A 26576-nucleotide genomic window follows, 5' to 3' on the forward strand; every position below is an offset into this window, starting at 1 on the left:
TATCTTTCCAAGAGGGAAAAATATTACAATAATTGTTGCTTGGCACTGGGCTCTTGTATTTCAGATTGTTTGATTATCCTGCTGCACCAAGAGAAGCAATCAACATGCATCCTAAACCAGAGCCAGAAATGAAAGGGTATTAGTATCTAGAATTATGCTGATCTCTACATCAGTGATTGCTAATGACATGAGGAACATTATCATGGGTTATTCATATGTTCTTAAATATATATAAATGTATATTAGAATAGTTTTCAAAGATAGGACACTTGCTTAATGGTGGCAGTTGAAAGAACCAGTAACAGTTACAACAAAAGATGGTGGCCGATGAATGCTATTTCCTTTAGAAAAATGTTTTGTGCAACAAAATGTGAAGAGGACTGTTCAAATCAAACCTTAACTACTCACTCATTGTCAGTGAAATCACCCCTATGCAGAGAGTCCACCCAAGACTTGTGCCCCACTTCTGTCCCAATAGCATACAGCCATGTGCTGGCTGACTGTTCAGGAGTGAATTTTACCCTACAGGGCCTTGGGCATGTCAGCTACACATAGTCTTTTAGCCTGAAAATTCCTTTGTTGACCTGCAGGATGTTTCTTGCCCTGAAAGGAGAGTTCCATTGAATACCATTGCTTTCCTCTAAAATAAAACACTCTTTTCCTACAGTCCTCATAGCATTTTCACGGACCAGAACTATATCTGCAAATGGTCCCTCTTTAGGCACAACAGTCTCTTTCTTTTATTAAAAAACTATAGTTTTTCCACTTGCTCAATTCTCACTCTCCTAGTCCAATGTATTTCAACTGAGTGAAAAGATATGCCCCCATGTCTCTATCCACATATACCTATTTACAGATGTAAAGTGTTGGCAGGTATAAAGTCCACCCATGCCTTATTTACCCAGGAAGTTTTACTGGTACAAGATAAGGTGTGAATTTATACTGCTGTCACTATGCAGGTATAACCCCCTATGGACACTCTAAGTCTGGAATAAGAGTGGCTTTCTCCAGGATAGCTTAAAACAGGAAGAAGTAACTCTGCATTCTGGAACAGTGCCCAAACGGGGAGTAATATGAGTGATATAAAGTGATGTAAATTCACACCTTATGTTGTAACAATATAACTTCCCATGTAGACAAGCCCTCTGTCCCCACAGATGTAAGGTGGAGTGAAAAGAAAACTGGGCAAATATATCATAGACACTGTTATGGATATGACATATTATAATTTGCAGGCTAAGTAAAATAATGGGTTTTAGCAAATTATCCTTTTTGTAAAATGGAATCTAAACTTTCCCTTTTCTTGCTAAATTATTTATTTTGAAATTTAAGTATTTTATCGATATTATCTATCTCAGTAACTACCAGGCTCTATTCAGCAGAAATGTTGTTCATCACTTGTGTCTGCAAAAGAGCCTGAAATGTAGTTTAACACCTGTTTGACCTATTTAATTGCTTAGTGTGCAGGACGATTTTAGGAACATTACATGGATGCCTTACACAAAGAACTGAACCAGTGGTGGGCATGCAGATATCATTACAAATCAACTCTCCACCCTGTAATACATGATTCAACAGGACCAAAGCCTCTTACAGAGCAGCTGCAGGAATTGTTTTTTAAATTGTTTGTGCAAATTAATCCAGCCCAGAGCAGGAAATGCAACGGTCTAACCCCTTACCACATATGGAAGGTTAGGTCTTTTTGGTCTGGGATTCTAGCCATCAGCAGCAGGCATATTTGATACTCACAGATGGTCTCTTGGCTGCCCATAATCATACCCATTTCTGAAGCTAGTAATGTTCTCCCAATCTTTTGGCTTGCTTCATTCATAACGGTTACTGTAGGTGCCAAGTGAACATGAGTTGAAATGGGGAGCCTGTATCACACTGAAAGTACTCTCTCTTATGCATGAAATCTCTCCATTGCAAGATAGTTGTTGCAGTGGGACACCCTCCCTCACATCAGGCCCCTCTACCTGATTATAGCAGTTGATACTTATGTGCCAAAAGGATTTAAACATAAGATTTAAGAAAAAATACAGAATCCTAAATTTTCAAAAGTGACTTGTGATTCCGAGTGCCCAGCTTGACGCAGCGTTAAAGGGTCTGTTTTTTAGAGGGTGGGTGCTCAGCACTGTCTGAAAATCAGAAGGGACATCCTACTAAAGATGTCGTTCATTTTAGTCCCCAAGTTACCTCTGTTCCAAAGAGATTTGATGTCCCTTCACATTTATTGTTGAACAGAATAAGTGCTACAATAATGCAAGTAGTAAATAATATTGGGTAAAATTTTTAGAATTGCCTAGGTCCCATTTTCAAAAGTGAGTTAAGCACTTAGGGCCAGATTTTTATAGGTATTTTGGTTCCTAAAGATACATATAGGCACACACGCCCAGATTTTTAAATGTATTTAGGTACTGCTGCACTCAGCATTGCAACACCTTAACTGATTTAGGAGCCTAAATCTCATTTTGAAAACAGATGTAGGCACTTAGAAGCCAAAATCCCACTGAAGTCCTTTTTGAAAATATGATTTAGGCTCCTAAATTAGTTAAGGTGTTGCAGTGCTGAATGCAGCAATGTCTAAATACCTTTAAAACTCTGGGCTCTAGTGGGATTTTGGGAGTAAGAAACTTTTGAAAATCCCACCTAGCACCTGTCTGCATCTTTAGATGCCTAAATACCCTAAAATCTGGCCCTTATGAGTCTAAATGACAATGAAAGTCATTGGGACGTAGGTGCCTACGTCACTTTTGAAAATGGGACTTAGGATCCAAAGTCACCTAGGTGCTTTTGAAAATTTTGAAAATTATCTTTACAGATCACTAAGATTGCTGTAAATTGCATGTGCATTTACAATGTAGATCCTAGTATAAGACTCCTCTTAGAATAGATTTACAACTTGTTATTTTAGTGATCCTAAAATCTTAAATAAAAGAGACTGGGACCTCCCATTGTATCCCCTTGGTAACAGGAAAATTACATTCATGATAGATTGGATTAATCATGCTTGGTAAATCGCTATTCTGATTATTCAGATGGTGAACTATGCCTATACGAAGATACGTAATTAATGCAGTTTGGAAAAGAGTCAAAGAAGCATAGATAGCGCAGTAGGGGAACAGGAGATACTAGAGTGAGAGATGAATTATCTAGTAACTGAAGGAAAGATACTAGGGAGTAGATTCGTAAAGAACAGTGAGTCCTATCCAATTCCCACTGAAATTCACTGGAGTCTTCCACTGACTTTGTTAAGAGTTGGATTGGGTCCACTGAGAGCGGAAGAGAGAGAAAAAATGGGGCCTTAAGAAATTATTCAGCGCTGAGAAATCGGTCCATTGAAAAGGACTATGATTATATTTTAAAAATAATTAGATATAAAACTATCAATTTAGAAAGTACTCTGGAGTTTTTCAAAAAGTTACAGGGCCAAGTTCTCCATTGTTTTCTACCCCCTTAAACCAAATGTCTACATTAAATGGGAAATGTAATGCTTTGTGAAACTGAGCCTTGGAAACATTTCAGACCAGGTAAATATTTTCTGCTCCTTTTTCATTTTCGTGAGGTGAAGCAGTAGCACTGAGATCATCTATAGACTAATTTCCTGTAGTGATATCATGGCATTGTTCCTGGACAATAACACAAAAATGAGATAGCTATCACAATCCGTTTCACTTAAGTTGTCTGCATAGGGTGAACTGACAGTTCTTTCCATTATCTTAAAGTCCTTAGGTAACATATTTGTGTTTTGCTTAGTCCCTCTTTTTAAATCTTTTTCATCTGCCAGCATCAATCACTTAAGCCCTGGTTCAGCAAAGCACTTAACGCATGCGCATAACTTTATGTATGTGAGTAATCACATTGAAGACTTTTCAGGGTCATCTGTTCCATCTCCCTTCCAATGCAGAACAGTTTCCTCTTATAACTTTGCTAGAGTTTTCAGAGTTCACCTCATCTACTCCCCTGTGTAGTGCATGCTTGTCCCCTACATTACATTTTCTCATGTTATCTCTGGTCTAATTTTAAATGTTGCAACAATGGGAGTTTCAACCCATCACGTGTTCCACAGTTTAATAGATATCACCATACAGGCATTCTCCTTAACTCTTCCTTTCAATTTCATCTGGTTACTCCTAACTATGTCTGCTTGCACTATTCTATTTCTTCTCATAAACAGGCAAATACACCTGTGGGAGCATAAAGGCCCACTACGCAAGAGCACCATTCTGCTTCCACTGAATATGGGCATGATATATACAGGAAATTCCATGTCTCTAGCACCCCACAAAGTTGTCCTGGATGGGGTTCCACCTGCAACAGCATGCAGATGTGTTTTGGAGGTGAATCAGTGTTCACAGAATCATAGAATCATAGAATATCAGGGTTGGAAGGGACCTCAGGAGGTCATCTAGTCCAACCCCCTGCTCAAAAGCAGGACCAATCCCCAACTAATTCATCCCAGCCAGGGCTTTGTCAAGCCTGACCTTAAAAATATCTAAGGAAGGAGATTCCACCACCTCCCTAGGTAATGCATTCCAGTGTTTCACCACCCTCCTAGTGAAAAAGTTTTTCCTAATATCCAACCTAAACCTCCCCCACTGCAACTTGAGACCATTACTCCTTGTCCTGTCATCTTCTACCACTGAGAACAGTCTAGATCTCAGTGGTAGCTGATGACAGAACGAGGAGTAATGGTGTTGTGTTGGGGGAAAGGTTTTGGATACCTGAGTAGGTGAATCCAATGACCAAACATTCCCACACAGGGGAAGGGATTCAGCTGCTGTGGGAATAAATAAATAAATAAATAAAAGTTTCCCACAAAACAAAATTCTGGAAAAGTCAATTGTTTCAGGCCAATCAAAACATTTTGTTCCAAATAAATTGCAACATTTTGCTCCAATTTAACCTATTTTAACATTTAAAAAATTATTTAAAAAAAACAATTAATTTCATTTTGAAAAGTCATCTTGAAATGGAAAATCAAAGAGTTCTATTCTGAGAATGTTACAATGGGACATTTTGACACCATCAAAACACTTTCCTGGAAACAAAATTTCATCAAAATCAATAGTTTTTAAAAAACATCTCAATTAAAAAAAAATTAAAAATTTCCAGCCAACTCTACTTAGAAAGTTAAAGTCTGTGGCAAGCCCAGGGCTGGCTGCTCGTGCCATATCATAAACCTACAGCCATTTTTGGCTTGACACCCAAAAGAGTTTTTCATATAATTCATCACCTTCAAGAATCCTTCCAGATAAAGACAGGACATGCCCAGAACATGCTGTTTGCACATAACCACTACTGAAGAACTGAGGCTGGCATGTAGATATCACAATGATTGGAATTCTCTATACAGTCAAATACATTGCGGGTATTACAGTCAGGAGTGGAAACCGGTTGTAGTCAGTTATTTTTTTGATGCAGTTTAGTTTTTTTACAAAGAGTGTACAAAGTCCTGTGTCTCTGAACACAGAAGGAATCAAACAGAAGGAAACAACTTCTTTTGTCACTGCACCAAGAGTGCTCTTTTCAACCTGCACCCCTTACCCAAAAACCTCCCCCGCAGGTTTCTTCCAAAGGCAGCCACTGTGCTTTCAGCTGCTGTTTTGGTCTCTCTGTCTTTTTCATTTTTATGTCAATTCTGTAGGTTCTCTCTTTCCCCTCCCCGCAGCCAAAATAATATATAGCCAAAAGCTTCTGGGTGGGTTTACACACACCTCCTGTCTTAGGTGGGGGCTGATTCTTACAGTAATGTTAATTAACAGGTGAGTTCACACTTACCAATCTCAATCAGTTTTTAACTCAACCCATAACATGATTTCACCCAGCTCATGACACTGTGATGAATGGATGCTACAGACCAGCTCCTGTAACATTCCCTTCATCTGTGAGGGAGAATTTTATACCCTACCCCAGCCCATTTATTCAGCCTTGGTGCAGGATAAAGTATTTAGCCACAGAGATGATATTCTGTAGACCTGGTTGAAACATATATCAGGTCAGGCAGGCTCACCCCAGAGGTCAAGGCACTCAGCTGAGATGGGGGAGATCCAGATTCAAGTCCCTGCTCCGACTGATTAGGAGCAGGGGCGTGAATCTTCATTTCTCATATCCCAGCTGAGCTGCCCAACCACTGGGCTGCAGAGTCAATCTCTCTCTCTGGCCTAATGAATATATATTTACAGAAAGCGGAACACCTCTAACAGGAGACATTGAACCACTAGGCAATAATGTCATCTTACAAGCCAGTGGCTAGAGCCTAGGTCTTCCACATCCCAAGTGAGTCCCTGAACTCCAAAGCTACTGACTAGTCTGGGGTGGGGGAGGGGTCTCTCTCTCTCTCGCTCTTGCTCTCTCAAATTTGAAAGATCTCAGTTTCATTCCACATCAGAACAAGAACAACATTTGGAACTGAGACATTTTTCACGAAAAGCAATTGTTGTCTTCTGGCCAGTCCCAGCTGCCAGTACACTACATTGAATAGAAATCGGAAGCTTTAAGAGCATTTGGAAACCACCTGGTCGCTTTGAGGCCTGGAAATTTTTTCTCTGGCTTGGCCATAATGCACAGGCTTGGCATTCACTCCATCCTTTCAACTGCGGCATGGCAGTGATTGACAGGAGATTCTAGTACCCTTGCTCAGAGCAAATGAGCTACTCTTTATATGTAGTTTAACGATTTACTTTTTTTTTTTTTTGGTTCTGACTCATGATTAAGCATGTTTACCCTCAGACAGATTGCTGTGCCTTCCTGTGGCATCAAATAAATCATTCATTTTTGGCTCAAGTTAAGGGTTTTATAGTTCAAGGTCACTAAGGCATTAGAAAAATGAAATCTCTCTCGACTCAACCATCTAAAAAATTCCACTATACAAATCCAGTCCTCCCTTTTCTCTTTCAGAATTAACCATAATACTAGAAAAGCCTATAACCCTCCTCACCCCCCGCTTATGCGATAACAGACATTCCTTCTTAGTGTAAATTAATCTTTGGGCATGTGTTTTAAATATCTAAATAGTTGCTTCTGTCATTTAATCTCTTTAGGTAAATTTGTCAATACACATAGCATAACATTACAGCTCTTAAAATACCATGTTGTTAAAAGGAATAATTTGTTAATATCTGAGGCTGAAATTTTCAAAGGAGCTAAGGGACTCAGATGCCCCAGTCCCAGTCTGTGACTCCATGTTAAGGCTGTTGTACTGCCTGAGGAGTTCATACTTGATATTTGGTTGGCGAAATCTAAGTATACCACTCACAACCAATTTGGCATGTATGCCCTGATTTTCAGCAGTCTGCCCAGAGGCTGATACTTATGCTCCTGAGCCACTCCAGACAGCTTGCCAGATGGAAGCACAGAACAGAAAGGAATCAGCACCCCTCTGTCCATGTAGGGCTGTGAGGTGGTGTACAAATCCAAAACTGGAAAGGAAGCGGTTAAAGAGCTGCTCTGGGCCCAGGTGTCCCCACCCTGCTTGTGATGCTTCCTATGGACACTGACGGTAGTGAGGCATCTCACTATCACCTGCTCTTAGCAGGAAGAAGCCTTGTCTGTGCCTGCTGTGGGTCAGCCCCCTAACACCACCAGCCACCAGCCGGGGCAACACAAGTACCCCTGTCTAGGCCTCTGCAGGACTCACTGTCTCTCTACTAATTAGCATCAGGCACACTACAGCCCCCAGGCATCTCCCTGGAGTGTCCAGTCCCTGATCCACTGGACACCTGTAGTATTCACAGATTTGATGCTTCTAAAGAAACAGTTTACCCTAGTTTACCAGTTCTATCACAGATCGCCGTTCTGCTTAACACACAGCACTTAGATAAGTCTATAGTGAAATCAAGCATGAGTTTATTTAACACAGCATAGATTCAAGTAATATCAAGTAGAAGTACTGGAAAAAATGATTACAAAAATAAAATGAAATAAAATCATAACATGCATTCTAGAGCCTAGTCTTAATTACCTGGATACTCTCATGTCTTGTAGAGTATTGCTCACCCAAAATCCTCACAATGTTTTACAGTCAGGCTTGCCTGTGATCCTCTTTTCATGAGGCAGGCAAGCTGATTGCCTGCCTCCTAGGTGAAGGACCCTGTGTGTTTTTTTGCCCCTCCAAAATATACAGGTCCCATCCTTTGGTTTCCGTCATAAACAAGACACACCCCTGCTGTTTTGTTTCTTCCTGTAGATTTTTATAGATTTTTAGTATAGATTTTGCAGTCTTTTGACTGGCACCTGGTTCAGTGTGAAAGTAGGCCTCCATTGTAAAGCAGACAATACACAAATGATCACACAGGGAAATAAGCGTCGGTTACCTCCCCCTGAAAGGAACATGCCCAAGGCTCCAAGACTTTAACTGAACTCCAAGGCTTTAACATAAGTTTTAGTATAGATACATAACTCCTTAAATGTTATCCACACTTGCATTTTGTAATGTTTACGATGACCAGTGGGCTACTGGCTTTCAGAAGGGACCTCACATGCCACCCTTTGGTGTACTTTTATGCATATATCTGAACCAAGGGATTCCTGTAAAACCCTATGAACTCACAGTACCCTCTGCCATTTGGCCCCCAGAGGTCCCTGGGTCATACTGCCACATCTGCAAAACATACATGGGTTGGAAGATGAGCTTAAAAGGGGAGCAGAGCAGCTCAAGAGGAGGCAGACAGTGGCAGTGACCTACAGTCTGAGCTCCTGGGAAGGAGCATTGCAGGAACTCCTGCTATCTGATGCCTGGCTATAGCAACTTGGTCACATCACAAAGGAGGGACTTATAACTATCCGAAGGTTTGAGACTTTATCTTTGAGTTCAGTTATTTAATGACTTTACTTTAGTTCATGGAGGATAGGTCCATCAATGGCTATTAGCCAAAATGACCAGGGACTCAACCCCAGGCTCTGGGTGTCCCTAAGTCTCTGACTGCCAGAAGCTGGGACTGGTCAACAGGGGATGGATCCCTCAAAAATTACCCTGTTCTGTTAATTCCCTCTGAAGCATCAAGCACCAGCCACTGTCAGAAGACAGGATACTGGTCTAGTTGGATCATTGGTCTGATCCAGTATCTTATGTACTTTATACATAAGGGGGGGACTAGTAGGCAGAGATTCAGGGAGGCAGCAATATACCACTTTGGGGTGCAGGATTTAGCTGCTTACCACTGGGGCCTGGATTAGAACCCAATGGAAAGGGTGAAGCTGGGTTCTCTACTAATACCTAGGCAATGCCAAAGGCAGAAGTCTACACCCGGCATGGGGAATCCAGTTGAGGGAAAGACCTGAAGACAGAAGAGCTTGGACCTTAGACCCTGACCCAAAGAGATGAATTAACTTCTTCACAAGGGCTATCCCATTGCAAATATAATACTGAGAAGAAACTACAACCAAAAAAATTCAGTATGACAAACTGACAAAACTAAAATGACAGAAGAACATACGAGCCTTGGTATACAAGGGACAGAGAAAGCTTCTGACATTATTTCTAATTTTCCTATTATCTAAAGGACATCCCACAGGAGAGCTGAGTTAGAAGTCAGTGACTGAACACCTTCTGAGAGGAATGATATGCAGAGCGGATAACGGCATGGAACACATTCCTGGTTCAAAGCATTTTAGTATTTAGTAAAATATTTATTTGAACACAGAAGCAGTAATCCAGTCACCTCCCTCTTCAAATGCTTCCATGAACTCCTCATAGCTCCCCACATATCAAATTCAAGAAGTTAGTACTCATTTTCACTCAGACCTGGCCTATATCTGACATGGTCTCCTTTCTTCTCCCTCACCACTCCCCACCTTACACTGTGATGCCAGCCTCAATAATCCCTTCATCTTCCACTCCTTCTTATATGTCTTGTTTAGTGGAATGCATTCCTAAAAGCCATTTGCTAGACCACCTCATTCACATGCCTCCTAAGAACTCACTTCTGCTGTGTCACCTATCAGAAGAGAATCAATTATCCAAAAAACCCAAAATGTATCAGAACCATCAAGATGTGTTCAAGACTCACTGAGTATCTACATGCTCTTATTGTTGTTCACCCTTTTCTACTTCTCATCTCACTGTGCTGCTCATGTTGACGACACTCCCCGCCCTCCCCCCCCAAAATTATTCTTATTTGAAGATCCATTTACAAATAAATTTCAAATTTAGAGTTGAAGCCCTACCACAGAGGCAGATTCTCTCACCCACTTATTAGGAGACAGGATCTTCTGATCAAAAGCAAGCTATAGTAAATTGCTCCTGTTTCAATCTGTCCTTCCCAGAAGTGCTGCTGAGTCAAATTATGCAAATAGCTGAACAAAAAATAGCTTTTCTTGATCACAAATATCTTTGATAGAATAATTTTCATTGTCCCCTAACCTTTAAAGCTAATACAAGATACCCTTTTTGTCTAGAGACAAAGCTATGAGAAATTAACACTTCAAATTTAATTTTGCATTCTACCTGCCTTTGGTTGATTAGGGTCAGCTATAATCAACCTTAACTGTGTGACCATAATGTGAAAATTTGTTTTTTTTTATATTATAAAAATTGTTCTTAGCATGTATGAATCTTTGGGGCCAGGGCCATGTCTACTTATGTGTTCATATAGCACAGCTGGGTCCTAATCCTGATCAGGGTCTCTGGGCAATAATATAAATATCAAACAAAAATAGTAGTGTAAGTATTTTATGTGCTATGTGAGGAAGTTGCCCAGGACATATGGGGCCACAGAAGGCCCTTAAGTAGCTTCCATGCTCAGCCTAAGGATCAGCTAAGCATGAGTCTGAAAATCTTAACCAAAAGATGGATTCCACTCAACAAGAAGCAGCTCACCTACTGTGCATTATTTTAAATAACAATTCAAGCAAAGGAATAGACAAACACTGAATGTGATAAATAATCCAAGCTTGGAGACTGAACAGATAGCTTTCCAAGATCTGCAAGTGATAAGCTAACTTGATTGCCACCTGGCAGTGTATATTTTTAATTAATGTTGCTTTGTTCCACTATTGTGCATCCTTTAGAAATACATAGTGAGATTTCCTTCTAGACATTTGACACAGCTTGCAGAATGACTATGGCACTATATTACATTTAAGCATCTTAATGCCTTTGCAACAGTTTAATTTGGAGGAAAATAAACATTCCCACCATTTCACAATACCATTGCACAATCTTCTTGCAGTAACACTTCATGGTAAATGTTTAGTACTGAATCACTGTGGATGGAATATATAACACTTCATTAGCATTAACTACTGTTATGTCTACCTACTTGAATCTAAGTCAGTATGCAGAAGACTACTGAGACTGAAGTGGAGGCTGATTGAAGAGTATGTACCTTGAAATCCCAGCCCAGGTGAGGCAAAAAATCTGTTTGCCTGCAGATCTTTTACATATTGCCAGGTCATCCCCAAGAATTGAACCCAGAACTTTTCGCTCTATTGCTTGAGCTCCAAGAGTAGCTGCACTCGCTGGTGGTAGGCACGTAGCCTTGTGAACTAGCGACTGAAGGAGGACATGTAACACTCACAGAACAATGGTTACACAGGCAGAACTCTAATCAAAGTCAATATGTTTTCCTGTAGACTAACTAATATATAGAATAAATACATATTACTGCAGTTATGGCCAAATTTTCTGAACAAAAGAAGGGTCCCGAATAAAACAAAATGGGTGCTTTTCCATTTCAAGTGAAATAGCAGGTGTAGTATCTGCACCATCTATGTCCCCAAGGACAGGCCTTTTGCAGGGACTCCATTTACCCAAACATGGCTGGGGAATGACTGATGGAGCCACAACTTCAGAAATCCATCATACAACCTCATACAAACACATGTAATGGAAGTTCAACAGCCATGGAAGCTACCACAGCTCAGAGATGGCAGTAATGAGTCAGGGGGGTTCTGTTGGCAATCCACATCCAGAAGGGAGGGGTTTTTACCCCTATACAACTTTCATTTAGCCTTTCCTGGTGCCAACACGCTTACCTTGGATGGGGACAACACAGAGTTATTGGTCCTTGATGGTAAAATACATTGGGATGCTAATGAAATTTTATAGATTACATCCACAGCAATGCAGAACTGGTCATTTACTGCAAAGCATTACTCCAAAAAGATATAATCAGAAATGATGGGGACATTTATTTTCCTTCATTTACAGTTTTTGTATAATCATGAAAAAGCTTAAACATTATAGAGAGCTTTCCATTATGAAGTCCTATTAAAGCATTCCTATAATTTTGCCTTGGGAAATCGCTTTGGGGTTGACAATTGCCCAGATTGATTCTAGAATATTTCTGCAAAGTTTGGAGAAAATCCCAATGATTGTGAGTTACAGGCCTTTAGAAAATTACCAGGATTAATTTTTGAATTTCTAACATTTTTTTGTCTGCCCTTAGCGTGAAAAAAGCTGTTATTTCCCCTTCAAACTTCAAAAAGTTAAATCTCCTTGGAAATCCATGCACTACTAGCTATTGTTGAAGAAAATAGGTTAAAACCAAACAAATATATTTGTGATTTTTTGTTGTGTATTGTTTGGGGCCCAACTGTGATCCCAGTGGTGATGGGAGTCTTTTTGCCATTTAAGTCAGTGTGAGAAGGATCAGGCTCTGTGTTTTTAAGCCATCTATTTTCTGGTTACTATTCAGAAAGAATATTTCTATGGCTAGAGATAGAGCAGGTCAAATTTTTCATCTGAAAATTTTTAAAATGAAAAATAGCCTCTTTTTAAACTAAAACTTTCATTTTGTTTGAAATTTTCCAGTTTTTGTCGAAGACCTGAAAAAGCAAAAACTGAAGAATTTTCAATTAAGTTTGCTAAATTCACAGTCCTGAAATACTTACGCTGACTCCCAAAGAATTACTCCTGTGCTTCAAGTTAAGCACGTGCATAAGAATTTGCAGGGTGTCAGTGCCTGGGTGACAATAGAGTAAATATTCACCACTACATTTAGAAGCACAAAAATGAATAGTTGAGGACATCATAAATCCTACACTGCCAACTTTTCCCCAAAAAAGTTGGAAAAAACCACTGTTGCATGAAATCTCTTTCATTATTTGTTTGAAATGTAGACTGAAAACATGCTTCCAGTATGCATTCATATTTGAAGGGGTCAGAAAGAAATTCTAGAATTAATCACACAGATTACTGCAATGCTTTAGTTATGGTCCCAATGACTGACTGATTGCTTATACCTCCTAGTAAAATAATACAGGTTTTATTTGTTGTATAGAAAGCAAAATTAAACCTTTGGTCTAAAGCTGCTATACCAAATACAGACCCATGGGAAAATGTATTAATCTAATATCTCCGAGCCGTTTAAATGAATCAAAGACCTGAACATAGATTCGATCTCCAAGAGCTTGGGGAAGGGATGTAGCATGGACATTTTCAAAATTTGTGAAGAGACCCAGTATTAAAGTGGATGACGATGGCATTAGATTTTCCTCCTCCATCATTTTAATTTTTTCCTCTCCCCACTATTGTGGTTTGAATTTTCCTATGTACTGGAACCATTCAGTTGTTCTTTTTATGTATGTAATGTTCAAGATAAAGGAAATCTTTCAATTTTTCTCTTTGATCATTAGGCTGATTCTGTAATTCCACAAACTAACATTATCTTGGAATAACTTTTTAGTAGCTTTGTATGGGATCCTTGTTTTGAGACACAGCATGACTTCAACCAGGCAGGAGTATCAACCCAGTCCCCTCATGGACTTTAGTTAAAATTACTTCTTGAAATCTAATCTAGACTACACATGATAATGAACGTACTTTAAAAGTCTAGACTAGACAAGGTATCTTGCCTTCAACACATGCTTTACTTAACGGGACCAGTTTAACATGTATTAAACCACTGTGTCTTGTCCAGACAGGATCTTTAAACCTGTTAGTTAGCACGTGCGTCTAAGGTGATAACATCACACCTTAAATCCTACACAAGATTTTATGGAACACCTACATTGGAATAAAAGACCTGTGGTTGCCCGGGTCAGCTAACTCAGGCTGCAGGACTAAATATTGCTATGCAGATATTTGGGCTGGCATTGGAGCCTGCGCTCTGGGACCCTCCCTCCCTTTCAGGGACCCTGAGCTCGGGCTCGAGGCTAAGCCCAAATATCTACACAGCTATTTTAAAGCCTGGCTGTCCAAGTCAGCTGACCTAGGCCAGCTGCAGTTGTTTAACTGCTGGGTAAATGTGCCCTTAGTGGCCACAGACCTTCTGCATGACCCCAGTATGGTGACTCTTGGTGGCTTCACCCAAGCCCTTGAAATCAATCCATTCCCAAAGTTACATACATCTTATTATCAGTCAGTTTTCTAACACATTTCCACTAAAACACAGTGGAATACTTTGCTTCTTCACTACTGGGAGATAATACAATACAACAAAGCCTTCTATTCCATAATGGTCATTTCCAGCTGCCTTTGTTTCCTTTTGAAATCTCCCACAAAATGGCAGCAGCTAAGAAGCCAACTTGTGTTACTGCTTCTGTGTTTGGGGGCTTGAATAATCATATGTTATGCTGCAAAATATTCTGTTGTCACTGAATGGGTTGGGTTATTGTCTTGTCATGAATGCTAATGGCATATCTTAAAAAGGAATATCTTTACCTGGACCTGTTTCAGGTCCCAAAGGCGCACTTTTATGTTGCCATTTCTACAAGATGCTTCTGCAGAATGGTCTATGGGATTTGCTAGCTTGAGCAGTTTTCTAATTAACATTCTCATGCACTCCTTCAAATGAATAGATGCAGTACTTCACAACACACTCCCCATTGTCTTTGAATAGAATGTGTGTCTTGCGGTAGGTAGCACTAATCACTACCAATTAAAACTGTAAGGATTATTAATTATTTCTTTTCTTGAAATCAGTGCAGGAAAATGACTGATTAAAACTGAAGACATATTATGTCCCGTACTGGAAGTGTTTCAGTTTTTAACTTTGTATTAATTAAACAAGACACAGGCACAAACTAGAATCCCAGAACATAACTAGATCACCTTTCGGTCTCCCTGTTCCTTGGCTGTCTGGGGTCAAAATGATCCCACAGTTTAACTCAGAAAAGCTTAGGGGATAACTGTGCCCCCCATAGTTCAGGCAAAGCCTACCCCCCCACACACCATCCCCCACACACACCCCCTCCACTCATATGAAGAGGGTTGCTAGCAAATGATATAGAGATATTAGGGGAAGTTTTTAGCGAGTCCCTTTAAAACAGCTTTTCTGCTAGCAGACCCACAGCTAAGAATCTGTCCCATTAGTACCATTTCTTCCTTTGTTCTTCCTCCTCACCCTTTTCTCCTTCCTTCACTTCACTTTTTCTTTCTGTCTGTTTTATAGTTGTTAAATGACTCCATCTTTCAGTGTCTGTCTCTTGCTCTACTGTGTCACACAGTGTATGATATATCTCCATTAGTAACCTCTTATTTCCCCACCATTTCTACTTCTGGTTTTCTCAAAGAGACTGAAGAACAGGATGAAAGCTTTTTTATTTTTTATTTTAATTTAAATAAATGTTTTATTGGCTTTATTCCACGTTCAGCTAAACATGCACTTTACAGTACAGTGCTTGGTATCATCTATGTAGACCACAAGAGTACTTTCTATAATGGCTACGATAAGCATTTTCCAGGAGTATGTAATGAACTGTCATAATTGATTCTAGGACAACAATTAACATTAAGGGATTCAGTCTGGGAGCAAAAAATGGTTTTGATTACAAATTTTCAGGGAGGAAGTAAAAGGAAACCCCATTTGGCTCTTTTGAAGTTAGAAAAGATGGTGTACATACAAGTCTTGCATATTATTTTATTTATTATTGATATGACAACCAAATGAATGCTGGATAATCTACAGGCAGCTAAGACAGCTGCCTTCCTTGTATGGCTTAGAATCTAAATAGACAGTTTACAGACAAGAGGAGGAAGGATGGTTTGTGGTTAAGGCACCAGCATGCGACTCAGAAAATCTAAGTTCAAATATGTGACCTTGGGCAAGCCACTTCACCCTTCAGTGGCTCAGTTTTCCTTCCCTAACTTATAGGGCTGTGAAGATGATACATTCATTAATGTTTGTGAGGTACTCAGTACTATGGTGATGTGGGCCATACAAGTACCTAGCTAGATACAAGACAAAATAATTTTCCCCTATTGGAGGGCTTGATCCTGGAAACAGTGTCTCTTGCATTCCTGCTGGTCTCACTGCTGATGCTCCAGGACCAGAGATCATTTTACTTGCTGTCCCCAGATAGTGATGGAGGGGTGGGAGTAAAGCTCAAGTCTACAATACAAAGTTTTGCTGGCATAGCTATGTGAGGAGGGAGTGTGAAGAAAAATCACACCTCCTAGCCAACATAGCTATTGTACCCTTTGATTTATGTGTGCCCAAATAGTAATTTAAAAAATGAGGAATAAAACCAAACAGAATTCTTTAAGGTTCAAGACTCCAGGGAGGTTACAGATAATTTAATTTAATGGAGGACTGTGAATGACACAATGAGTGATAACATTAAAATGTTATTTATTATAAAATAGGTAATTAAGCAAACAGGTCTGACAAGAAAACCAGACACTGCCTTTATACTCACATTCTAAGATGAAATGATGCTCAGTCCCTAAATGAGGAGAATAGGTATAATCCTTTCTCTATCAGTACCTTTATGGTGGAGGGTGCATCTAAACTAAAATTAGTGTGCTACCCTTTATATAATCAATTATAAAAACACCCTTCATTAATTAACATTAAATCCATCTTTTAACATATCTATATTTCTGCTTCCATAATTAAATATTATCTACTTTCTCATTGACTATTTAACATTAAACATCCTCTTACTTAGTGTCTACATCAATATAGATAGCATTTGCCGAAACATTAACATTTAATCTAAAACACGTCAAACTAGAGTGGACCAAAACATGTTTACAACACGATCTGGGGTTATGTCCTAACTTATCTCTAACTTGCCTCTGAACTGTCTCACTTTGGTGCAATTTGGACCACAACGGGGTTGTGTCACCCCTTACCCTGTAATCCTGAGGTGCGTTACAGTGCTTTGCTGCTGTAGCTCCCAATATGGGGCACTCACAGCTGGACTACAAGACTGCAGGTCACACCCTAAGTTGTGCTAGAAAGCCCTGGTTCAGCAGCGCTGACCCTGGCAGCTAGTCTACAGCCCCACAGTTCCACTCTGGCTTCCACCAGCCTTGGTTACAACCAGCAAGGTGACCCCAACATGCTCCCACTCCCAAATTTCCCACTGTGTGCTCTGCAATGTCGAGCCCACTCCTGGACAGCCCAGAGAAACAATAAGTTTGTCTCTCCTTTAAATAAACCAAAAGTACATTACAGTTTATTAATTTAACTTGGGCAAATACATCCTTCCCTTCAAACACTGCACTGAGTGGTTTCTAGTAAAAATAAAACAAAATTAATAACAACAGGACATAGGTTAAGTGATGACAAGTAAAAATATAAAAGTAGAGATGGTTACAGGCAAATAAAAGTGAAAACACATATCTAAAAATCTAAAACTTAATCTAGCAAGGTACAAGCTTTGTTCAAGATGGTTTCTCTCACCAATCTTCCTCCTTTCCAGCCATGGCTGACTTTCTATCACTCAGGACCTTCCACAGAAGCACAAGGTGCTGGTATCCCTTGTCTTTCTAGGTGAAAGATCTTTTCCTAAGCAGGTTTTTCACCTATATTTACTTTCCAGAGTCTTCAGCCCCTCCCTTGGTTGAAAGACACATCTTCCTCAGCTTCCAAGAGGTCTGTTCCCTTGTGTTCGGAAGCCAAAGATGGCTTCTGTCCTTGCATATATCTTCCAAAGTTCAGTGACCTTGTTTTGAAAGGCTCTGAAACCCAGCAAGAGGTGTGGGTCTCCAGCCTGAGCAGGAATGTATGCACCGCTACTTTTAGTTCCTGAGGTCCCTTCATACTCTGATATTCTATGATTCTATGATTCATTCTTGTTGCTTAGCCTTACATTCTGAAAAGTCTAAAGATAAGAAACACTTCTCATTATAAGCTATGCAAGTCATTTGAAAATAAAGCTTTTGATGGCAGAATTTAAGTTCTTTGGGACAGGGACTGGTTTCATTTTGTGTATATCACTGAGCATTTTTAACAAATCAATTATAATAATTATAATCCTAGAATCTTCTACTGGCAGCATTCATATTGTAAAAATTGACCAGTGGTTAAAAATGCCCAGTACCAAAAAATACAAGCTAGATTCTGTCCTATTTTACTGCTACTTCAACAGCCAGAACACAAACATACCATAATGTTCAATATTGAAACAACTATTTAAAATGGAACTCTGGAAAATTACTGAACAAGGAATTTCCCCTCTACAACCAATATTTGTCTGGCATGAGATTCAAACACAGATTAATTGGCTGATCTCATTTCTGCCTCTAACTTAACACCTCAAGGATACAGTACAGAAGAAAGCTAAGCTGAATGGATAGTCTAATTTATGTGACTGTCTCACAAAACAAAAGCATTTTTTCATCTCTGAAAACTGGGTTGAGGTAAAGAGTGAGGTAAATATAGGAAAACCAGGAATACGTTTTTTGCAACACATTTAGCTCTAGATAGAGATAACCCAGTGCTTCATGACAGACTCTTTAATCAACATTAGCCCAAGTACAGGGCATTTATTTCAATTCAATTGATTTTTGAATAACCATATATGCAGGGACACCAAATTCAATATAGAGGGTCATTTACTACAACTTAATTAAATACCTAAGCATATAGAAACATTTTTGAGAGCTAATATCCTGAAGGCTGATTAGGACATTAATTCTGAAATAAGGGATAGATTGTGCCCTAAGATTTGCACAGCAAATCTGATGTCCTTGGAATCAGTTATGTAAAAGGAGCAGCTGAGAGCAGTTTCTGCTCTAAGTAATGAGTTCATATGTCCTCTCCTGAAAAGCATGACTCTCCAGATCCACATATTTTCAAGGGTTGTGATGGAGGAACCCCTTAAAAAGGATTGGATGCACATGCATAAAGTTTTCCTGTGCTAATATCTGAAACAAGTAGATATGGAGCCTCTTTTTTAGGTATAATTATTTATTAATTAATATTATTATTATTATTTGTATTATAGTAGCACCTAGGAGCCCTAATTATGGACCGGGACCCCATTGTGCTAGCTGCTGTTCAAACACAGAACAAAGAGAGTTCCTGCCCCAAACAGCTTACAAGAGTAAGCTATATAAGAGTATAAGAGTAGCTACAAACAGGTGGAGACATACTGAAGGGGGAGTACAAGGAAACAATAAGACAACATTGGCCAGCATTGTGGGCAGTGGTCTTGGCATACCAGCAGCCTAACCATTCTCAAGTTTTTGTGGGCATCATGAAAAAGGAGCATTTTAAGAAGGGCTTTGGAGGAGGATAAGGAGTTAGTTTGGCAGATCTTTATGTGGAGCATCTTCCGAGAGTGAGGGGCAGCATTGGAGAAAGCATTCTTGGGTCTCTGCAGAAATTATACAACACTCATATATGCTTACAGAAAACAGTTACTTCGTGGAGTTTACTTATTGTTATTGTGTGTGGCTTGGCACAGAATGAACAGTCTATCTTAACAGCCTACCTTAAAAATGTTGAGATAGCAGAAGCCATCTTAGCACTGCCTCTGTATAGAAAAATTGTAAAAGTTTATTGGTATTGCTTACAGCTGGTGTGTCTGATGCAAGAGCCTATTTAAGTGGGATAATTATAGGGATGATGAGGACCACATCTCCAATGTAACACAAACACAATGAATTGTGGGCAATGCAGACAGAAAAAAACATAAGCAGAAATGTAAAGACCAAATTCTTAGCTGCAAAATTTTATAGCTACTGAACAGAAACCAACCTAATTTTCTGAACTCAAGGAGGTCCTCTGACTGTCAGAGGAGCATTGTTTTTATCCAGAACACACAGATTTCTAGAATGAGTGATAATTTTTTGGCCAAAAGTTGTTTCCATTAAATAACATGGCCTTTTTTCAAAAATGAAATTTTGTATGGAAAATTGTTGACATTATCAGTTTTTGATAACACACACTCACACACACACAGCACCCAAACTATTTTCCAATGGAAAATAGGCCAGTTTCAAACAAAATGAAAAGTGTAGCATTTTTCTCAAAAATTGTTTTCAGAATTTTGACCAGTGCTACAGATTATTTATGCAAGTGGCTGTCTAAAATCCTGGCTTTTGCTTAATCAATATTTATTTCCAAAAGCAAGCAGCTCAAACAATGTCTTTCATCTATGTTAGTCCAGAGAAAATTTTAGAAGATCTCTGGGCTTTCCATGATAGACACTCATATGTCACCAACATACAGCTATAAGACACTTGAAAGTTATGTACAAGAATGTGGACTTTGCTATACCAGTCTCCTTTGGCAGAGTCCAAAGTAAGTATAAAATTAAAGCAGCTTTACGTAGGAATTATGAGACAATCTGTATCACAGCAGAGCAATTTTGTTGTTTTATGAACACAGAACTATCGTAGCCTGGCTCTGAGAACATCTAAAACACCCAAAGCTCGAGAAAGTAAAAGCAATGCCAGGATTATTGTCCCTGTCAGCTGACAAAGAGGCAGCATGGGACTAGAAGCCAGAAGTGGAAATGCAGAAACCAGGAAAAGAAAATTACCCACCTGTAATATGTCTTTTGGTATAAATTGTGATACAGTCATACTCTTGGGTCTTGTGCTTCCAGCACAAGCCAGGCCAGGAACTCCCAAAGGCAGAAAGTTTTGAGGTCTGCTGATTTCCTCTGTGTCCGTGGGCAGAAAATTCTGTCCCTGCTTAGAGAGCTCAGCAGTCCCATGGTGTTTTTAACTGTCAGTTCCTTTTCAAGAGAAAAATAGAAAGCACTAAGAGATGCCAGTACACGCTGTCAAGTATGCAGGGAAGGTGGGTGAGTAGACATGAATTTATTTCTGCACATACCTTCTGGAAGAAGAATGAAAGGTAAGTAATTCTCTCTCTCCAAAGTTAACAGTAAAAAAATCCCACTTTTGGGGATTGGCTCTCAGGATCTCTCTAAGAAGAGCAATCATCCATAGAGATTGACCATGGAGAAGTTGACATGCAGCCATCTGCTAGTGAACACTGCCAGAGTTTGGTTTGTTCCCCAAGAAGCATATCTGCCACTTGAGTATATAGAGATGCTTCAAGAATAAAGGTGGCAGGAAAGGTGGACACTTCACCCCAGGGTATGCCCTGATTCTGTAAAAGGGCTAGATTCAAGACTGTTGAATGAAAGTTGAGGTTACAATTTAACACATTCTCTGACTTATCTTGGAAAGAAATAGTGCCCCTTTTCCTACAGCCATGTGACTCAAGAGAACTGTGAGACTGTCTGTACCAGCCTCAGAGAAAGAAAAACAGCTTCTTCTGAGTAACTTCTTCACCTCAAAATGAGCTGGAACAAATGCAGAAAAGGGCTGTTAGGATGATCTGAGGACTGGAAAACCTACCTTATGTGAGGAAACTCAACGAGCTTGGTTTGTTTAGCCTAACCAAACAAAGGCTGAGTAGAGATAGGATTGCTCTCTATAAAAACGTCAGAGGGATAAATACCAGGGAGGGAGAGGAGTTATTTAAAATAAGTGTCAATGTGGGCACAAGAACAAATGGATGTAAACTGGCCATCAACAAGTTTAGGCTTGAAATTAGGTGAAGGTGTCTAACCATCAGAAGAGTGAAATTCTGGAACAGCCTTCCAAAGGGAGCAGTGGGGTCAAAAAACCTAACTGTCTTCAAGACTGAGCTTGATAAGTTTATGAAGGGGATGGTATGATGGGACATGCCTATGATGGCCCATGGCCCGTCAACGACTGCCAGTAGCAAACATCTCTGACAGCTGGAGACAGGACACTAGATGGGGAGGACTCTAAGTTACTACAGATAATTCTTTCCTAGGTATCTACCTGGTGAGTCTTGACCACATGCTCAGGGTCTAACTGATAACCATATTTGGGATCCAGAAGGAATTTTCCCCCAGGTCAGATTGGCATAGACCCTGGGATTTTTTTGTTGTTGCCTTCCTCTGCAGAATGGATCACTTGCAAGTTTAAACTAGTGTAAATGGTGAATTCTCTGTAACTTGAAGTCTTTAAACCATGATTTGAAGACTTCAGTAACTCAGCCAGAGATTAGGGGTCTATTACAGGAGTAGGTGGGTGAGGTACTGTGCCCTGCAATATGCAGGAAGTCAGACTAGATGATTATAATGGTCCCTTCTGGCCTTAAATTTTATGAGTCTATGAGCTTTCCTGAGTTAGGTATGAGTCTTGCGGCTTGCATAGTGGGCTGAAGGGAAGCCATACTTTGATCCCTCCCTGAGATGTCCATGATCTTCAACATGATCAATCTCCTGTGATCTTTTAGGAGAAAACTTTGACCTTCCCAACTCTCAGACAGGAAAGAGGAAGCTAGAAAGATTGTAATACTCATCCATCATATTCAGCACACCTGGTGGGACTAGAGACCTCCAGATATGGAAATGGTTTACCCCAGCTCCTGTCAGTTCCCCCAATCTGATGAAGGAGAAAATCTGACACCTCTAGGATCACCTCACCCATGGCAGGGACACTATCCCTCCTGGCCTAGAGAAAAGTCAGATCCTTCCTGCCAGTGGCTGAAGAAGAGGTGTTAAGCTCAGGCACCCATGAAATGATAGAAGGACCTCCACCTCTAGTCCCCTCACTTGTGGAGTTCCATAAAGATCACTTCTCCCTCTGTTCCTTTTTAACATCTACATGCATTCACTAAGTGAATATGTCAGACCACCCAGACTAAAGTGTAAATGATATACAGCTCTACCTATTCTTCACCACACAGGACCACACCACTACTATTGAGATGCTTGGATGAAAATAGCTCTTGGATGTAGAATAGCTGGCTGAAGCTTCACCTGAGTGAGACAGATGTGATGCTGGTGGGCAGAGGAAAGAATTTTAAAGAGTTTGCAGCATCAATGCAATCTCTGTTAGTTGAAGATAGACGTGCAGTTGGTCTATTCAGTCTGAAATCTAGGAGTATTCTTGGATTCCCCGCTGATTCTGAGTGTGACACTGGCAGACCAGGGGCCAGCTCATGCTAAGGTCCCTCAGTCTCAAATGAACATCGACAAATACATAGCTGGAATCAGTTTGGCTCACCTGTGTGTTAGCATTGTTAAAATAGGTATTAGAATTATAAGAATTTGTTTAGACTAAGAAATGCTTGTAAATTGCTGCATGCATTAATCTCACTTATAATATCTGTATCCCATGTTATAAGGTAATATTTAAGAGTTTGCTCTGTAACTGTACATCACTGGACAGGAGAGAAGCATTAACAAATGTGAAACACTAGTTTCCAACAGGAGGTGCAATGGCTGCAAAGATGCCTTGCAGAGTTCCTTTAACCTCTTATGCTTCTGACATGAGACACAACTCGGACAGTAATTTTTAGTCTCAAACATGTGAGGCCAATATAAATTCTGTTTGAGCCTCTCACAGGTTCTCTCCACTCCTAAGTGTCCAGCAAAGGAGCAACCATGAGCTACCTGCAGCAATTCTGTCCTGTACTTATCAGGCACAAGCATCTGCTTGCAAACCTCACCAGGGCATTTCTTTTTTCCCTATGGGATCCTCCCTGTACAACAAACCTCCCTCTAGAAAAAACTTACCCTTTCCTTCCCCAGCCAGGCTATTATTCTGAGCCATATTTCCTCTCCCTGCCTGGGCTTCAATTAACTCCTGTTGAGTTGCACTTAAGAGCAGACTCTGGCAAAGCAATAGAATCTCCAAATTTCTCCTCTGGGGACAAATGGTTACTTTCAGCTTACAAAAGCCTGAGTATATTTCCCTCCCCCTCACAGCCCTCCCTGCTGTCCATAGACAAAACATACTCTTTCTGGCTGCGGATTATAACATTAACCTGCTTAGACATGGCTAAAATGCCATTACCTTTTAAAATATAAGTGGGAAGCAGATCCCTAATGTCTACAACATCTCCCTTAAAATCCTTGCACTCAAGGTAAACCTTGGCCAAAGGTACAGATACAGGGAACTCAGCCAAAGCTAATACATTTAAACTCTTACCAAGAAGCCTGTCTTCCTCCTTTACCAAACTTACCCTGACCAGAGTGACTTGGGATGCCGTATCACTCCAGCCCTTATAAACTATGCCATTGACCTTAGCATCCTTCATACAATCTTCACTGCTCTCCCAAGACTCAGTCCTAATACAGTTCATTAGGGTTTTCTTCTCCTCTCCTGCTGACTTTGGAGCAATGGTAGTGGCATTCACTGGGACAGGTGGAGGTGTGGATCATGGAGTTACCTTAAATTTTGGGCAATATTTTACATGGCTGGGAGCCCCACGGTGACAGTAGACTACCTGCCTTCCATTTTGGCAGGGGACTTTAAAGCCAGGCTACCTTGGGTTTTTTTTAATCAAAGCTGGCGTAAGGTTTATAGCCAATCCCTTCTCCCCGCTTAATCCGAGTGACATGGGGATTTCCCTCCGCCTGGGATTTGCATCCCCCATCAGCCCTTGATTCAACAGATTCATCAGCAATTTCTGCAGCCTCTGAAACTGTGGATTTTTATTTTTAGGTCACAGATAGCTGCCTTTACCTCATCTGTAACTACCAATAACAATCAGTTTTCCATAATCACCTTCATCTTCCAGTCCCATTATCCCTTTTCTCATAAAATTACACATTTTATGTACATATTCAGCATGAGTGATATTGTCAAACATTCTGAGATTTCTATACTTTCATTGATAGGTCTTGGGTCATTTTAAATCTTTTCAACACATTTTCTTTAAATGGCATGTGTCCCTTAGCATCACTCTCTTCCATATCATTACAAACTTATCTGGCTTTCCCAGTTAACCTGGTTAAGAGGATAGGTATTTGCTTATCCACTGGGATACTGTGCATCCCACATAGTCTCTCAAAGGTGGACAGGAACTCTGTTGTACAGTCAGTTTCTTTATAAATTGGGCAGAATTTCTCCCACCCCCTTATGTTGAGGGGGGCTATAATCACTAGCTGGGGAAGCTCCTTTTTCTGCTCCAGTATTTTGAGCTGAAATGTTTGGGCTTCCATTTACCTGCTGTGTGCCCTCTCCTCAACTTCTCTGCTGGCTTTATCTGCTGCTATTTGTTCCATGTGTCTTTGCTGGGATTTCTCCTCGACTGCTTTGGTCTGCCTGATCTGCAATTCCACCATCAGGCTTTTGTGGTCATGTTCTTCCTGGCTCTCAGGTGCTGCAACTGGGCCAGTTCCACTACACTGGTCTCCTCTGTAGTGTCTGGGCAAAGGGCCCTCTCTATCTACGCCAGGCTCCCCTGGTTCAGAATTTATGAGCAAAGCTCTCAGCTTCTGAACTGGGATTTTCTATTAATGGTATGTTCCCCTTTCCTTACATAACTGCTCAAGGTCTTGCTTCCCACGACCATCATATGACTGTGTTTCATTCATTTTATCTATTCTTTAACCTTAAAAACTCTCATTATCAAGTTTAAACCTTAACAGTTCTGGGAGTATGATCTATAACCCTAACTGACCTGTGGTATGTGAATCCTGACAAGATTTCATCTGTGTCAAGCTGTCCTGCAGTGGCTCAAGAGCACAAACTCAGGGTAGATTGTTAAAAACCAGGGCAGGATGAGAGAACAACCAATATCTGACATGTTGCTTAATGCGCTATTGGAAAGTGCTCAGATGCCACAGTGGTAAGTGTGGTATAAAACCATACATAGAATAGATTAGAAGCATTACGTGCCCCCCTCCCACCAATAAAAAGAGCTTGAGCAGTAGGTAACTAGACTCTTGACACTGATATAGTTACAAAAGTAAAAAGTAAAGATATTAGACCTTAAGTTCCATAATTACTAAGTATCATTTTTAATTGAAAATACAGGTCAATCCTTTCAACTGTTTAAACTGAGTGGAGCCAATTTCATAGCAGATGCTGTAGAGCAATCTGATTAAGACTTTTTTTTTTTTTTTACAAACCACTAATACATTTATTAGCATCCCGTGCGATATCAAATCATTAAAATTCAACTACAATTGATAAAATACATAAACAAAGTGCCTTTTGTGATGCTTTTGCACTGTGGTTATTCATGTCCCGATTCACAAAACTGCACTGGATTTTCCAGACATTAGTGTGCAGTTCTGGGGTTCTACCATGTGTGTAATTATATAACACACTTTGGCGTATATATTTTTTGTAAGAAATATCGCATCTGTGTGGATTACTTAACAAAGCTTTATATTTCATCACTAACAATCTCTATGTTATAGCTGACCTGACATTATATGACAATGTAATGCTTGTCAAGTCAGAAAAGCTTATTTATGCTTAGAAGATCAATTTTTGAGTATTCAACTTATGCACTAAATGTTTTGTTATATTGTACAGTTCATGGGAGGTGTCAACATGCTGATCTATTTGCTATGCCAAACCTCCTTTTTTAGCCAGATTCTGTCATCTTTTGGCCATCTTTACCCTGGGAAGATGTTTCATGTCAGAAAACATGTTAATTAACATGTTG

At 40.0% G+C, this 26576-nt stretch overlaps 1 protein-coding gene across 4 annotated transcripts in view; it reads right to left on the reverse strand.

The window, feature by feature from the left end:
- GRM5 (glutamate metabotropic receptor 5) overlaps positions 1–26576 on the reverse strand; it is a 322075-nt gene that overhangs the window by 131872 nt on the left and 163627 nt on the right. The window lies entirely within an intron of this gene.

Source organism: Lepidochelys kempii, chromosome 1 (assembly GCF_965140265.1).
Source record: "Lepidochelys kempii isolate rLepKem1 chromosome 1, rLepKem1.hap2, whole genome shotgun sequence".
NCBI classification, from domain to species: Eukaryota; Metazoa; Chordata; order Testudines; family Cheloniidae; genus Lepidochelys; species Lepidochelys kempii.